Source organism: Mus caroli, unplaced genomic scaffold (assembly GCF_978045245.1).
Source record: "Mus caroli unplaced genomic scaffold, Mus_caroli_1 scaffold_10, whole genome shotgun sequence".
In the NCBI taxonomy this organism is placed as follows: domain Eukaryota; kingdom Metazoa; phylum Chordata; class Mammalia; order Rodentia; family Muridae; genus Mus; species Mus caroli.
In genome coordinates, this window is record NW_028227265.1 from 75,512,432 (window position 1) to 75,527,576 (window position 15,145).

Here is a 15,145-nt window from a genome sequence, read left to right on the forward strand (position 1 = left end):
CCCATTAGACTATCAGTAGCTGCCACAGGACTTTGACAGATGGCTTATCCTATGGCTAGAGGTTCCAATTATTTGGACAAGTATGTCTCATAATTCCAAAATTTGAGTTAAAAACTTTTATAATGTCTTTTGTTTAGTCTCAGTCCAGATTAGGGCCTCCGTGTCCCATTTTGTGTTGGTCTCTAGAGGACTTGCTATTTCCATTACCATAAACTCTGGTATCCAGAAGCAGCAATACCTAGCTGCACCTAGGAACTTTCAAGTCTGTGTCTTAGTCTTTGGAGTTGGAACCTGAAGGCAGGCAACAATATTACTCTGAGGCAGGCTCCTTTTGCTTTCCCTCAGCTGGGAGCTGAGATAGGTATTCTCTGATGAAAAAATTTGGGCTTTCTTAACCAACATTTTGTAGCCCAGGGTCTATAATTCTTGTAGCAGCCCATCAGTAGCCCCTTTATAATCTATGTTCCCAGGAATTATATGATAGAAGGGTAAAGGTCATCACTTAAGATCTCATCAACAGGATTGGAAAACTTTTAAAGCTTTGGACCAACACAGTCCATTTAAGTTGTCTACTGTAAACTCCTACTGGGTCTGTCCATTTAAAACCAAAAATGGGTTGACTCACCTCTGTCAATGGGAGGCTGAACAATGCATGTTTTAGTTCTAAGAGAGTGTATACAGTTTCTCTGAAGAATCAGACTCATGAGAATAGGAGGTGTTAGGTTTTAAAGTATTGACATAAGTGGATTTGCAGTGTTTACTAGGACCAAATAAAAATATTGATCAACTGAAAAGCTTTGAAGATGTTCTGTGTTCTGTAGTATCAAATACTTGCATATGATTTAGTTATTTCTGTAAAATTTAAATAAGCACATTTCTCTCATTTGTGCATAAATTTACTTTCATTTTTAATAAACACTAAAATATGTACCCCAAAAGAACTGCTTTAAAGATGGCCTAGTAGGCCATCACTGGAAAGAGAGGCCCATTGGACTTGCCAACTTTATATGCCCCAGTACAGGGGAATGCCAGGGCCAAGGGGTGGGGGTGGGTGGGTGGGGGACTGGGGGGGGGAGTGTATTGGGGACTTTTTGGATAGCATTGGAAATGTAATTGAGGAAATTACCTAATTAAAAAAAAAAGAACTGCTTTAAATTAACACCCTTTATGGTTTATTATCAAAATATGTATTCATGTTACATGAATTTGTGTGGTTTTGAATTTTCCTGTTAACTGTTTCTGATATCATCCTGATCCATGAGTTGTTTGTAAATGTGGAAAGACAATATTGGTTGGATAAAAATCCCCTCAAAAATAATTTTTGAAGACCATTTCTTACACTGTATCCACAGGTGTCCTAGAACCTACTGTGTTGGCCATGCTGGACTCAGACATAAGCAATCTGCCACGTTTTCCCAAGAGTTGGGATCACAGGTGTAAAGTACCACCATGGCATTCAAACCTCAAAAATTAAATCTAAGAACTAGTTGGGAAATTCTTTTGAATAATAATAATTAGAAGAAGAGAACACCAAGAAGAAGTAAGATGCTCTCACAATTAAAGACTTAGACAATATTTAGAAATGGGATACTGTTGTTTTGTTACTCTATTCTGATCAAACACTGTTCAAAATCAAATTGAGCAATAAAGGGTTTATTTTGTCTTATATTTCCATGTGACAGTCTATCATCCAGTGAAACCGAGACAGAAAGTGAAGCACAGACCATGGAGGAACAATCCTTATTAGCTTGCTCTCAATGGCTTGCTCAGTTTGCTTTCTTACATTACCAGGACCACCATCCCAGGAATGCCACTCCCCACAGTGTACTGAGTTCTTCCATTATATCAGTCAAACAAATGCTGGATGGTGGTGGCTTGTGTCTCTGACCCCAGCCCTCAGGAGGCAAAAGCAGGTGAATCTCTGAGTTCAAGACCAGCCTGTTCTAAAATGTAGTCAGGGCTACACAGAGAAACCCTGCCTCAAGAAGCAAAAAAAAGCAGCAAAACAAAATAAACAAACAAAATCAAAACAACAACAACAAAAACAGAAAGAAAGAAAATCTACATTATAAAATCCATTAGCTTTTTATTGTGCTATCATGAAAAATATAAAGCAATGTGTGACTTTCACATTTCATAATGTATATTCGAGAGATTTTCTTTCTGGCAAGCATTCTCTGAACTGAAAATACTGTGCTGTGGCACCAGAGGCAATGCCCTGAGGCTTACTTTTGTAAAGCACACCCAAAGGGAGTTAGCCATACTCTGAACAAATTTTTTATGAAGACCGGAGTTTTGCTTATTGCTATGATTTTAGGATTGAGAAGCTAGATGAAAAGTTAGCTTCCTTTCAATCCGGTAACATTAACAGACTTAAACCTTGAATTAAAAATAAGTGCTGCAGCCTGTTTTAAAGGGGGGGGGGGAAAGGCCGTATCTAGGGACCCGAAGTCTTCTGAAATATTTTCCGCCAATTGCTCCATCTGGGATTCCCAGACACAGCAACATCTTGCTTTGTTTTCATAGCAAAGCGGCTCCAGGTACACTTTCTAGAAGCAGATGTCTGAACCTTGCTTTTACCTTTTGTACTGTGTGAGCATATTTTATGTGCTTCTTAATGACGATGAACTCCGTGTACTTAAAATGGCAAGAGCTAATAATGACTCCGAAAATGTCATGCTGATGACTGACACTGTTTTTTTCCTGATGAGATGGGAACATCACATCAAGTGTTAGCTGAATAAAAGACTGAAAAGCAGAGTGAAGCTATTCTTCCTTTAGAGATGACACCATGTTGTGTCTCTGGATCTAACTATGGTTGTAGTTCTTTAAATCTTCTATGGAAAAACTATGGAACCAAACTGCTAGGCAGATACCCCATCTGGTAATGGTGCCTGCTACCAAACCAGACCACCAGATTTCAGTTCTGGGGCTTCACATAGTGAAAGGAGAAACCAGCTCCCACACCTTGTCCTCTGGCATTCACATGTGTGCTGTGTAAGTGGTGTTTATAGACATAGGAGTGTATATGGACATATATTGATAATATTTTTATGCATCAGTATTTTTTTCTTTAAAAGTCCAAAGCACAGCTATGGACTGCTGGGTGTGGATGTCTCATTCCATTATTTTCTTACATGGGGAGATTTTTTTTCTCTTTAGATTCATTATCAAGCACACATTTCTCTACTTTGAAGATAAGACAATTCCAAAAGTTGTAATATATGTTCACATGAATGTCCCCCTGACATTCTTGTTTTCTTCATTAATGCCCAGGCAACCAACAACTTTCTTTTTTCCTCCCAATCAAGCATGCTCTTTATCTCTTTGCATCCTAATATACAACCTCCTAGATGCCATTCTTTAAGAAAAAGCTCAATTTTTACCAGCTTCAGTTGGATTCTCTTGGCCAGGAGAGGTTACTGTTTGACCTAAATCCTGAGTTCTGTATTCCCCACATCTGGTTTTCCTATATTTCTATTTTATTTTTCCCTTCATAGTCTCTAGATCCTTTCCTATCTGTGGACAGCCACATTCACCTTCCACAAAAAAGCAAGCAGGACATGATCTATTAAATTCATGATGTGCTTTCCCAGTACAGTTCATGCTGCATAGATTGCCCATCTTCTTTTCTATCTTACAAAATCCCATTTGTTTCTATTTCCTGAATAAGGTTAAAGAAAAAATTCTCTAAAAGTCCCTCTTCTGTAATCAACCCGTAGTATCTTTACATAACTACATTTAGAGTTCAGTACGTAAAGCTATATGCTGTCATCAATGAACTCACTTTGTGGGATGAACTTCTCTGAAAAAAAAATTCACGATTATGTAGAAGAGTCTGCAGACTAGTTAGAACTCCCATGTTTGTAGAGAGTTGGCCAAAAGTCCATCGCCAAAATTATTTGGGACCAACCTTACTCTCTGTAATAGTTGTTTATTGTTCTGTATCTGATATAACATGCCTTTCACTATTATGGCAAAGCTTTTCAAATATATTAACTTGGCAGACTGTTCTACTAACCAAAGGCTAAGGATGTCCTTAGACAGCATCTAGCAGATTTCCCAGGTTTATGTATCTTGCTTACCTGATGTACAATCGTTTGTTAACTACTTCCACGGTGGAACACACTATTTGGGGCAACTTGAATCCATGTTCCTTGGATTGTATCATGGTCTCTCAGAACATTGATTCTGAACATCTGCTTACTCCCTTTGGAGTGCATACTGTGCTTTTAATGGTCAGTTTCAAGTATACGAAGGCCCATTTCCTCTAATGTATTGACTAAAGGACCAAATTAAAGAAGCTACTTCAGAAATATAAACCCTAATTACATGAGTAACAGCAGTAAGCTTATGGTTTCCACCAGCGTCCACGGGGCAAATATGCTTTGCTCACGTTATGGACAGTTTTATTAATTGCTTGCAGCTGGACTAATCAAAACAATTTCATTCACAGATGTGGTTCTTGATGCTAGTTGAACCAATAAAATAGTAAAACGTGCAGGACAGAGAGCACTCTAGACTCACATTCTAAGCAATGCTTCAAGACTAATGTAGAAACCAGGTGATTTGTTTCTTGTACATTCGATTCATTTTTATATAAGGTACAGCTTCGATGTAGCATATTAGGCAGTGACAACGCTAGTGGGACGTATTCCTTCTGCTCCACCTTTTAAAATAATGTACACGCTCGGCTTGAAGCTTTGACTCAAAGCTTAGGAATCACATCTTCTGCACAGCAGCCGCGTTGCTAGGTTACCAACTCTCCCGGCCGTGTTTCCAGGGTTCACCAGGGACTTCCGCCTCCCTGTCCCATGTGCTCCAATCATATACTAGTGTGCTTGTCACGTGCAATTCTGGGGCGGGATCCAGAGTGCAGTCCTCTCCACCCTGCACTGTGAAGGGTGGGCGGAACCCGACTCTGGCTCAGGGATGTTCAGGGCCGCCCCGCCCCTGAGAGCTGAGTGGGCGGTGAGGAGGGCGTGGCGGGTGCGCGGGCCAGGGCGGTCCCTTTGGCCGGTCCTGCTTCAGCACCTGGGGTTGTCCAGAGCTGCAACTGCTGTCTCCTTCAGGTAAGGCTCAAGTGGGGTTGCAGTGTAGGAGACTTTGCTCAGCGCCCAATCAAAGAGGATGATGTTTGAATGAGTTGGCTTCACGTTGGTGACCAGCACTCTAAGGTCGCAGACTAGGGCTCTGAGCCTCCTACAATGCTGTGCAAGCCATGATGCCTGAGGAGCTAATCCCAGGAGTTTTGCAGCCACACACCTGAGTATTATAAGGCATAGTTAGAACTCAACATGTATGAGGATTCCCCCTGCGTGGAAGCTGGGGCTGTTTCTAAACACATTTTTGCTGTTATTTCTAAGCTTTAAGTATATGGGTTTCTAGAGCCTAGAATGTTATTCCACCAGTGTGCAAGACGTATTTGCATAGATTACTTTCTCCCTTTGAAATGGCTGTACCAAGAAAGCTTTAAAAAAAAAGAAATGTTATAAGGCCAATACTAACCTGAGAAAAGATTATTGTATATTAAGGAAATCATAAAAATACTTTCTTGTTCTCTTACCGATGTACCCACATTTGTATGCAAGTATTCATAGGAGCAAAGTCTATGTTATTAAAAGTGAATTAGAATACACAAAATACACTAAAAAGTTAGCTCATATATCAATCACATGTCATCATTTATTTTACATAAATGTCTTTAACATAGATTTAAAGATACATTTCTAACTTACTCAGAACAAACTATGCTCCGAAGAATACTAAGAAATATGCACCCATTGTTTAAGAAATATGAAGTATTCAATTTAATAATATGATATTGCAATTGCCAAATTTATCACTATCATATCATTTCTAGATTACAATGATCACAAAACTAGTTAGATGCAAGGGAACTTATAAGGATTTAAAAACTTGAACTAAAAAATGATGGAAATATTCTATACATTTGCTGGTTCCTGTGTTCTCTTATCATTATTTCGAACGGGGAGAACTTAACACTACAACAGTAGTGACTGAAACCTGTAACTATTCCTTTATTCTACAAGGTGCTGCAGCAACCAGAATGTGCCACGCCATGGTTATAGTTTTATGTTGGAAGACAGAAATCTGCGGCTGTCTGACAAACTTCAGTAATTCTGAAAACTTGTCAATTCAAGAAAATTTGGGAAACTTGCTTTAGTGGATTATTTATGGGTTAATGTAACAAATGGTAGTTTTAGCACATTAAGAGTTCTTGGAATTTTTTTCTAAATTGAAATTAACTAATAATCTATTTCAAAAGATACCCATAAAAGGAAAGTTTTTTTAAGTGAGGTCTACAAAGGTGTATATAAAGACTAGTTGGATTTTTTAAAATTTATGTTGATCTGGTATCTCCTTATGTTGATTTTAATAGATTGCTAAAGAAGCATAAACACTTCTGGGAAAATATTTTTAGTTGCATTTTTAAAACTTCATTCTCTTTAATTTTATAATTAAAATGTTATGTCAGAATTCTAAAATCACATTCTTTTTATTAGATATTTTCTTTATTTACATTTCAAATGCTATCCCCAAATCCCCCCTATACCCTCTCCCACCCTGCTCCCCAACACACCTACTTGCCCTTCCTGGCCCTGGCATCCCCCTGTTCTGGGGCATATGATCTTCGCAAGACCAATGGCCTCTCCCATCACATATAGAAATCTACAGATGAATTGAGCTTCGAAAATTAGTTTTAAAAACTCATATCTGCTCTAAGGAAAAGCTACTATAGTTAGGCAGTTTTTGTTATTTCTGTAAATGACTTTAAAGTCCTTAGCCTGAGTAGAGATGGGCCAAGAAAGCTTTTATAATAATTCAGAGAAGAACATGACATTTTTTAGGTTATTTTGCTTATATGTTATGTTTATTTTAACTTGTGAGGCATAGAAGGCCAACAGTGGTTACTATGTCAGTATTAATAAAATTATAAAATTTCTAACTTAATCTAATTTTATTTTCTGAAACATTGTAATGAAGACCACACTGAATGCTCCATTAGCCTGAAGGATTAACATTTTCCTCCCATAATCTAGATTTACTTGAGATTTGGTACATACAAGAAGAATAACAGTAGTTAATATTATTTGAGTAACCTCTTTAGTCATCCATTCACGGTGATGTCACGTCTACGCATGGAAGACTGTAGCATTAGCCATGTGATTTCCAGTGTATTTTCATGGATGACTATCCTATGAAGAATATTTTGTTTTGAAATAAACCTTATTAGGAGATAGCGAAGGGTATCTTATTAGCTTCTTACGCATGCTCCTTCATTTGTGTTAGAAGCACATTCAACTACAAGCAGCACTTCCGTGCCTAAGAGTGCTCATTGCCCTTTGATAATATCATGGCTGTTGTTCTCCTATTGTTAATGAGACTGTGCCTTTGAGATTTGAGAACAAGCAATTACATGTGAATGTCTAAAGAGAATTTTAGAAATTCCCCCTAGAGAATCTGCTATAGAAACAAAACCTAGAGGAAAACTGATTCCTCATCTGATATTAGTTAAAAGTTCCAAGAAGGACTCACCTCTCCTTGGGCACTGTGAAGATGCTAAATCTCTGTTAAAATCATGGTTAGTGCTGCATGTGTGACATGAAGCGAGAACTCTCTAACACTGAATTTGAGAGCCCCAGAGACAGGTTTCCTAGCACAGTGTGTGAGCAATCACTCTTGAGTGCTGAAAGAACCGTGGATTGGAGCCCTTAGGGACCAAACTCCCAACCCATGAATCCTGCTGCAGGTGGGGAGGGGAACCCGTGCCTGATGGATTCCAGTCCACACTTGGCACTCTAGTTTTTGAACAACCCTCTGGGTTCTCTGGCTCCCGCGTATTTTGAGATAGAGACAGATAGATATTCCCCAGCTCTGGAAATAACAACTGAAAATTGAAAGAGGAGCAGAATTTTTTTAGAGTGGCCAGGGCGGAGGAAGAGAACCTGCAGATGTTGAGCACCAAAAAGGTTTCAGAGTGCTCTTAATCTTCAGAGTCAATGGTATCAGGCCAGAGAATGAGAACTGTTAACGCTTGCACAGGTAATGACCTCCATGTCCCAGGCCTGCTTCAACTTACTACTTACTATAGACTTACTGTTTCCAATTGCCTACTGTCACAACCCCAGATGCCAACACTGACAGATCCACAAACTCCTAGAGGCCAGTATTTGAAAAGCTTATTCACCCGAGACTTCCATCCACGTAGAGCAGAGAACCACAAGCAGCTGGTTAAGGACTTTTGCCAATATACGAAGAAAGAAAATTTCATTATCATTTTTAGAAAGGCTGAAGGGTAATTCACTCATTTAAGATTTTTCTAGACTTTGCCAAAAGCAAGGGCAAGGGACAATTCTGTTTTCAGAGTCGCAGCTGGCTCTTTCCATGCAGTCACACAAATAGCCTCCCTTTGCAATGATAAAGATACTGCTTTTATTCCCTAACAAATACTTAAGGGGTATAGTTTGTTAGGCTAGCTACAAATTCCTGGAATTCTGCATTTTAGTTTATAAAACCCAGCAACACAGAAATGTCTTCAACACAGTAAGATGTCTTCAAAAGTAAGACATAGTTCGTCATTTGCTTTCTCAGGGTTGCCTGATAAGTGTAATGTTCAGACAAACCCTGGTAGAAGAGTCATTAAATAAATCCTCATGTGTTCATGAGGATGCTAGAACATTTAGTGCTGGTTTTATATCGAATGCTCAGAAACGGGGGATTCAGAACAGAGTTCCTTAAGCAGTTATCCATGTACTTCAGCTTCCTGCTTACCTCTTTCACATTCTTGACACCCTAAGTTATGAACATTGTTAGTTTTCCTGAATGTCATGTATAATAAGGAACATGTCATACTATACATGCAGAAAAGTTGTAATTGGGAAGTAGAAAAAAATTATATTATACAGAACACTCATGCTTAATGTGGTATAAAATAGCTTTTATTTTCCTTATACAAATATCTGCACTGAAGTCTTAAAGCTTGTGTAGTTGCTTAATAGCAGTTCACATTTAATTCTCTGCATATATATATATATATATATATACATATATATATATATATATATATATATACAAGTAAATCTCAATGATAAGTGTAATTATGCAGTGTTTTGTTTTGAGATAGAACCTCACATTGGCAGTGAGCATGGCCCACAGCTCACTCTGGAGCCTAGGCTGACCTGAAATTCATAGCAGTCTTCTGACATGAGCTTCTGGTTTGTTGGGTTAAGAGGCATAAAACACCCCACCCTTCTATCTAGTATTTTTTTTGTTTTTTAAGGAATGGAAATATGACAAAGTATTTGAAGGAATCATTTCAGAATCTAAGATGCAAGGATCTGTAGATCCCAGGTATTCTAACAATGAGGAGCAAAGGCATTCAGATTGGCTCTCAAATTAGATATGGAAACTTGCTCTAGAAGGGCCAGGAAGCAGGAGTGAGTGGGTTGGTGAGCAGGGGCGGGGAGGGGGAGGATGGGATAGGAGGTTTTGGGAGGGGAAATCAGGAAAGGGGATAACATTTGAAATGTAAATAAAGAAAATATCTAATAATAAAAAAATAAATAAAAAAGGAACTGCTCAGGCTCTGGACCTCTAGCACCCTTCATACCCTCTCAAGAGTTGCAAAGAGTACTCTAGCCATTGTTTTCTCCCTCCTTGTAATGACTTCAGTACTAATTCAAGTATTTTGAATAGTTAAGGTTTAAATTACTTATTACATTGCAAAAATAAGAGTTGTATCTAACAAACAATGTATCATGTATTTGATCTCATCTTCTAAGACGTTTTATCTAAGACACTGGTCAAAAACTTCCTTCCTGCAATTATCATAACTTGTGAATGAATACAAAGTTTTGCCTCAAAGTCTTTTGTGCTTGCAACTTGGTCCTTCAACCCAGTATGTCCTTGGTTACAATTTTAAGGTGGGTTGAGTTTGAAGTCTAGGCTTGTCACTTGCTTTGGTCCTAAACAGGCTCTATAACCCTCTTACTAAACTTTCCATCAGCTGCCTTACCCTTCCTGAGAACTTAATAGACAATACATTAGCATATTTTTAAATCAGAATTTCTTAACAAGTTGCCCAGACACCTTGTGGTGTTTGCTTATTTGTTTTTTGATTGATTTAAAAATAACTTAGGCTCAAATGACGTGAGATAGAGACAGGACTTCTGGGACTCACTGTCCTTCTGAACTCTAGCCTAGTTGGGAAATTTGATGACAATGAGAGACTTTATCTCAGAAGAGATGTACCACGGTCTTGAGGATGACCACCAAGGCTGTCCTCTGGTATCCACATACATGCACATATGTGCAGCTCCATACATATAAACACATATTTGCATGTTCACATTAAAAAATATTTAGATGTAGGTTGAAAATAATGTATTCACATCTCTACCTCTTTGAATTGGTTTCTTGCTTTTCTGGTTGAAACCAAGTATTAGACCTCACACACAGCTCCTGAGTTTTGCTGATCCCATTGAAATTTACACGGGTTATTCTAAGTGGTTACTTTGTGAGCCCAAACCAAAGCCATTTAATAACCTTACTCTTTTCTACTCACCACCTAATCCAGGATTGCAAAGTAGGCTAATGCTACACTTATTGCAACCTATTTTTATCATCTAAGCTTTTAAGAACATCACGGATTGGCACACACTGAGAATGCTCGCACAAAATGTTGTGTCAGAGCATCTAAGTCATACCAAGAATGCAAGAATGTAAGAGATTATTCCTTGTTCTTAAGATACTGGATGGAACTTTTCTGATAACTTGCCTGTACTGTCGACCTTTGTCAATAAATCTCTAGCTTTGCTACACATATAAATCATGTGATGGAATGCTGACATATCCCAGTCACAGTGCTGACTCGCTAGAATTAAACATCTGAGCCAGATAACTTCATTTGTAGCCAGTTTCTAACTTAACTGTGCTGCCAGTCACCTGAGAAATGCATATGGTGATTAACTGATTTAGATCATTGTAAAATCCTCTTTATGTTTCATAAAATATCACCACAAGGATAATAGTTATTTGGAATTATAAATACTACAAACAAGAAGATTTTATATTTGTGAGCCAAAGAATGATTAAAATTAGTACTTCTAATTTTCAATAATTTTCAAATGTTTAACCAAACAGTAGCAAAATGTTAATTATTTGCATGGATCTATTTGCATTCATATTTTAAACACTGCTATGTGCTATTTTTTCTATATCAGAAATCATCTAGTTACATATATTATATATGAACTTTCTTATATATATTATATATAGGTTGATTTCTTTGACTAATCATGCCTAATTGCTATATATATGTGCACATATGCATAAAACACTTGTTAATTTTGTTCATTTTATTCTCACATTTTATAATAAAAAAAAGCCATAGAAAATAGACCTTTCATTAGTTTTATTGAGTGAATTTTCTTGCCTAATTAGTATATATATTTGTCAATGAACATTTGAAAAGTGGTCAATAAAATTATAAATAGTTAAAAGAATATTATATTCTACAAAACCTTATCAGTGATCAGTATTTATTTTTAATGTTTGTGCATATTTCTATACATAGATATAATTATTTCAATAATATGCTACTTAAGTTTTCTGCAGACTCTAAATAAATTTACTTATAATAATTCTTTGCATATTAATATACTTTATTGACGTGTTTACATAAATTTAATGGCACATGTTAACATAATTTTTAAAAACAATTCATATATTCACAATTGTTTTTTAAATTACAAAGTAACTTTGAATCAAAATGTTCTCAATAGACTGCATCAGTTTCTACCTAGAAATAAAAATGCTTATCTGATGATTATACATGTTAAATGATAAATTACTATAAATTATTATATTCTTTTCCTGAATCCCATTATCTGAGGAAGCAAAGCCTAATTTCTGACCTTTTATAGCTAACTATGTGCCATTTGTCTTCTTATAAACTTTGCTGTCTTTACTTTTTTCGTCAGGGTTTTTCTGCTTAACATATTTAAAACATTACAACACCTTCATATTCCAGATCTTTATTTTACTCAATATTTAGAAGACTAGCATTTTTGTTTAAATACTTGTATCAAGAAAACAGGCGTTTTTCTAAATTGTTGTATTTATAAGACTATTTTGTGATATTTTCCTTCATGGCTGAATGATATTTACTCTATAAAACAGTGACATCACAATAGTTCTTCAGTTAAATGCATGGTTACTTAGCTCAGATTTTATATCTGATTTCTTTTCTTTTTTATTATTTTTATTAGATATTTTCTTTATATACATTTCAAATGCTATCCCAAAAGTTCCCAATACCCTCCCCCCGCCCTGCTCCCCTACCCACCCACTCCAGCTTCTTGGCCCTGGCATTCCCCTGTACTGGGGCATTTAAAGTTTTCAAGACCAAGGGGCCTCTCTTCCCAATGATGGCCGACTAGACCATCTTCTGCTACATATGCAGCTAGAGACACGAGCTCTGGGGGTACTGGTTTATATTGTTGTTCCACCTATAGGGTGGCAGACCCCTTCAGCTCCTTGGGTACTTTCTCTAGCTCCTCCATTGGGGGCCCTGTGTTCCATCCTATAGATGACTGTGAGACTCCATTTCTGTATTTGCCAGGCACTGGCATAGCCTCACAAGAGACAGCTATAACAGGGTCCTTTCAGCAAAATCTTTCTAGCATATGCAATAGTGTCTGGGTTTAGTGGCTAATTATGGGATGGATCCCTGGGTGGTGTAGTCTCTGGATAGTTCATCCTTTTGTCTTAGCTCCAAACTTTGTCTCTGTAACTCCTTTCATGGGTATTTTGTTCTCTATTCTAAGGAAGAATGAAGTATCCACCCATTGGTCTTCCCTCTTGATTTTCTTGTGTTTTGCAAATTGTATCTTGGATGTTCTATGTTTCAGGGCTAATATCCACTTATCAGTGAGTGCATATCTAATGACTTCTTTTGTGATTGGGTTACCTCACTAAGGATGATATCATCCATATACATCCATTTGTCCAAGAATTTCATAAATCCATTGTTTTTAATAGCTGAGTAGTACTCCATTGTGCAAATGTACCACATTTTCTGTATCCATTCTTCTGTTGAGGGACATCTGGGTTCTTTCCAGCTTCTGGCTATTATAAATAAGGTTGCTATGAACATAGTGGAGCATGTGTCCTTATTACTATTTGGAACTTCTGGGTATATGCCCAGGAGTGGTATTGCTGATTTCTTTTCTTTCCCACTTGTTTTGATTTGTTCCAGCCTTAGTCATTGAACCTGTAGCTTCACACATGACAGAAAGACAAACATACTACCTTTGTAATACACTAGCTCTTTTTGGCATTTTTTATTTTGTGGTAGAATCTCACTAATCACCTAGGCTGGCTTGGAACCATTCTATAACCTAAGGCAATCCTCAAACTTGAGATTCCTCCCCTAAACTACCCAAGAATCTGGGATTATAATCCTCCACCACCAGGGCCAGCTATAGCTAGGGGTTTTTAATTCTGTATAAGTGAATAATGATTCCAACATAAATTTCCTCCAATTGCATACAACACTTAAAATATATTTATAAGTTCAGAAGACTATGAAAAAATAGATGGCATACTACTGGATACATTAAAATTGTGTGCATGTGTGTGTGTGTGAGTGTGTGTGTGTATGTGTGTATACTAGTTCATGTGTGAGGGAGGACCCATGCTATGAAGCACATGTAGAGGTCAGGCCTGAAGCAAGACCTCCATTTGCTGTTAAGGGATGCATATAGCAGACTGCTTGACATATGAGCTTCTGGGATTCTCCAGTCTCTTCCTTCCATCTACTGTAGCAGCACTGAGATTATAGGACATGGTGCTGTGCTCAGCTTCACATGGGATCCAGGGATCTGAGTCTTCACACTTGCCTGGTGAGTGTTTTACTCACTGAGACATCCTCCAGCCTCATTATTATTATTGTAGTAGTAGTAGTAGTAACTATCTATCTATCTATAATTATTATTATTATTATTATTATGCCTATTCTTTCAAAGTCGAGGACATAAAATGAGTTAGTAACAGTTACATTTATACATTCTTTCTGGGATTAAGGCTTTGAGTTTTAGATTTTTATCAGCATTCTCTTTCAGTGGTTCATTTCAGATATATTACCTTTCAGAAAGTAGCTGTTACATCAATTTTATTACTTATCTTTAGTGAGAATTCTTCTTAGATTGTAATATAGTCCTGAGATATTGTTTTGACTGACGTGATACTATTTTTGTGTGTTTTTACTCATAATACTATAAGTACAAGTGAAGTTTCTTTTAACTGTTGGCAACAAAAAATTCAATTTATGTTGACATCTCATGTAACTAAATTTGCATTGAAAGAGTTTGGCTACCCGCAAACTCACTGTAAAGCCCAGAAATAATAGAAGTCCTCATGCTTGAGCATCGCTGGACCAGGGATTACAGGCAAAAGCAACCACACACCCGCCTACCTCTTAATCTCTGGAATAAGGCAATTGCTTTAAATTATACTCTTACTTCACCCCTTGGAAATATGAGGCCTCTTGAAATGTTCATCTGTGAAGCATATTAAATTTTCAGTGTTTTAATTTCTTTGATCAGTTCTTTCATTCAACTTTCCATCTTTTTTATTGTTTCTTCTACTTATTCTTTAGCCATCGGAGTCATTAAACATTATACACAAAATATTTATCTCTAACTGTTCTCCATGCTTTGGGTCTATCTAAGCCTCTATTTCTGAATTAGTTCTAGCCATTGCCACCTAATATTTCTGTCTACCATCTGTAGTCAATGAATCTGCTATAGGCAGGAGCTTAGTTGCCTCCCTGAAGGTCTGAGATGGGGGTGGCTCTGTCAGCAATGGGGCACTGCTGAGACACAGGGACATCTTCAGATTGCTAAGGTCATGATTGAAGAGAACAGTGGGACCCCAGCTCCCTCTCCCTGTCTATCTTGTCTCATGTTCATGGGGTACATTGTTTTGTTTACCCTGATTCTGCCTTCCTGTGTTGCTTTGAAAGAGCAACAGGTCCAACCATTCACTGGCAGATAGCACCAAAACTGGAAATGTAATAAACCTTGCTTATGAATTGATTCTCTTGGGAACACTCTGCAGA

The 15,145-nt window shown here is 37.4% G+C and overlaps 1 protein-coding gene across 3 annotated transcripts in view; it reads left to right on the plus strand.

The window, feature by feature from the left end:
- Positions 1 to 4,965: 4,965 nt before the first annotated feature.
- Positions 4,966 to 15,145, plus strand: part of Wdr17 (WD repeat domain 17) — a 95,460-nt gene continuing 85,280 nt past the window's right edge. For 2 of the 3 annotated variants that reach the window (XM_029480271.2, XM_029480270.2), the window contains exon 1: positions 4,974 to 5,072. The gene's annotated coding sequence lies outside the window, so the exon portion shown is untranslated. Of the gene's footprint in view, positions 5,073 to 15,145 lie in introns of all 3 variants that reach the window. The other variant, XM_021170445.3, reaches the window with a different exon arrangement.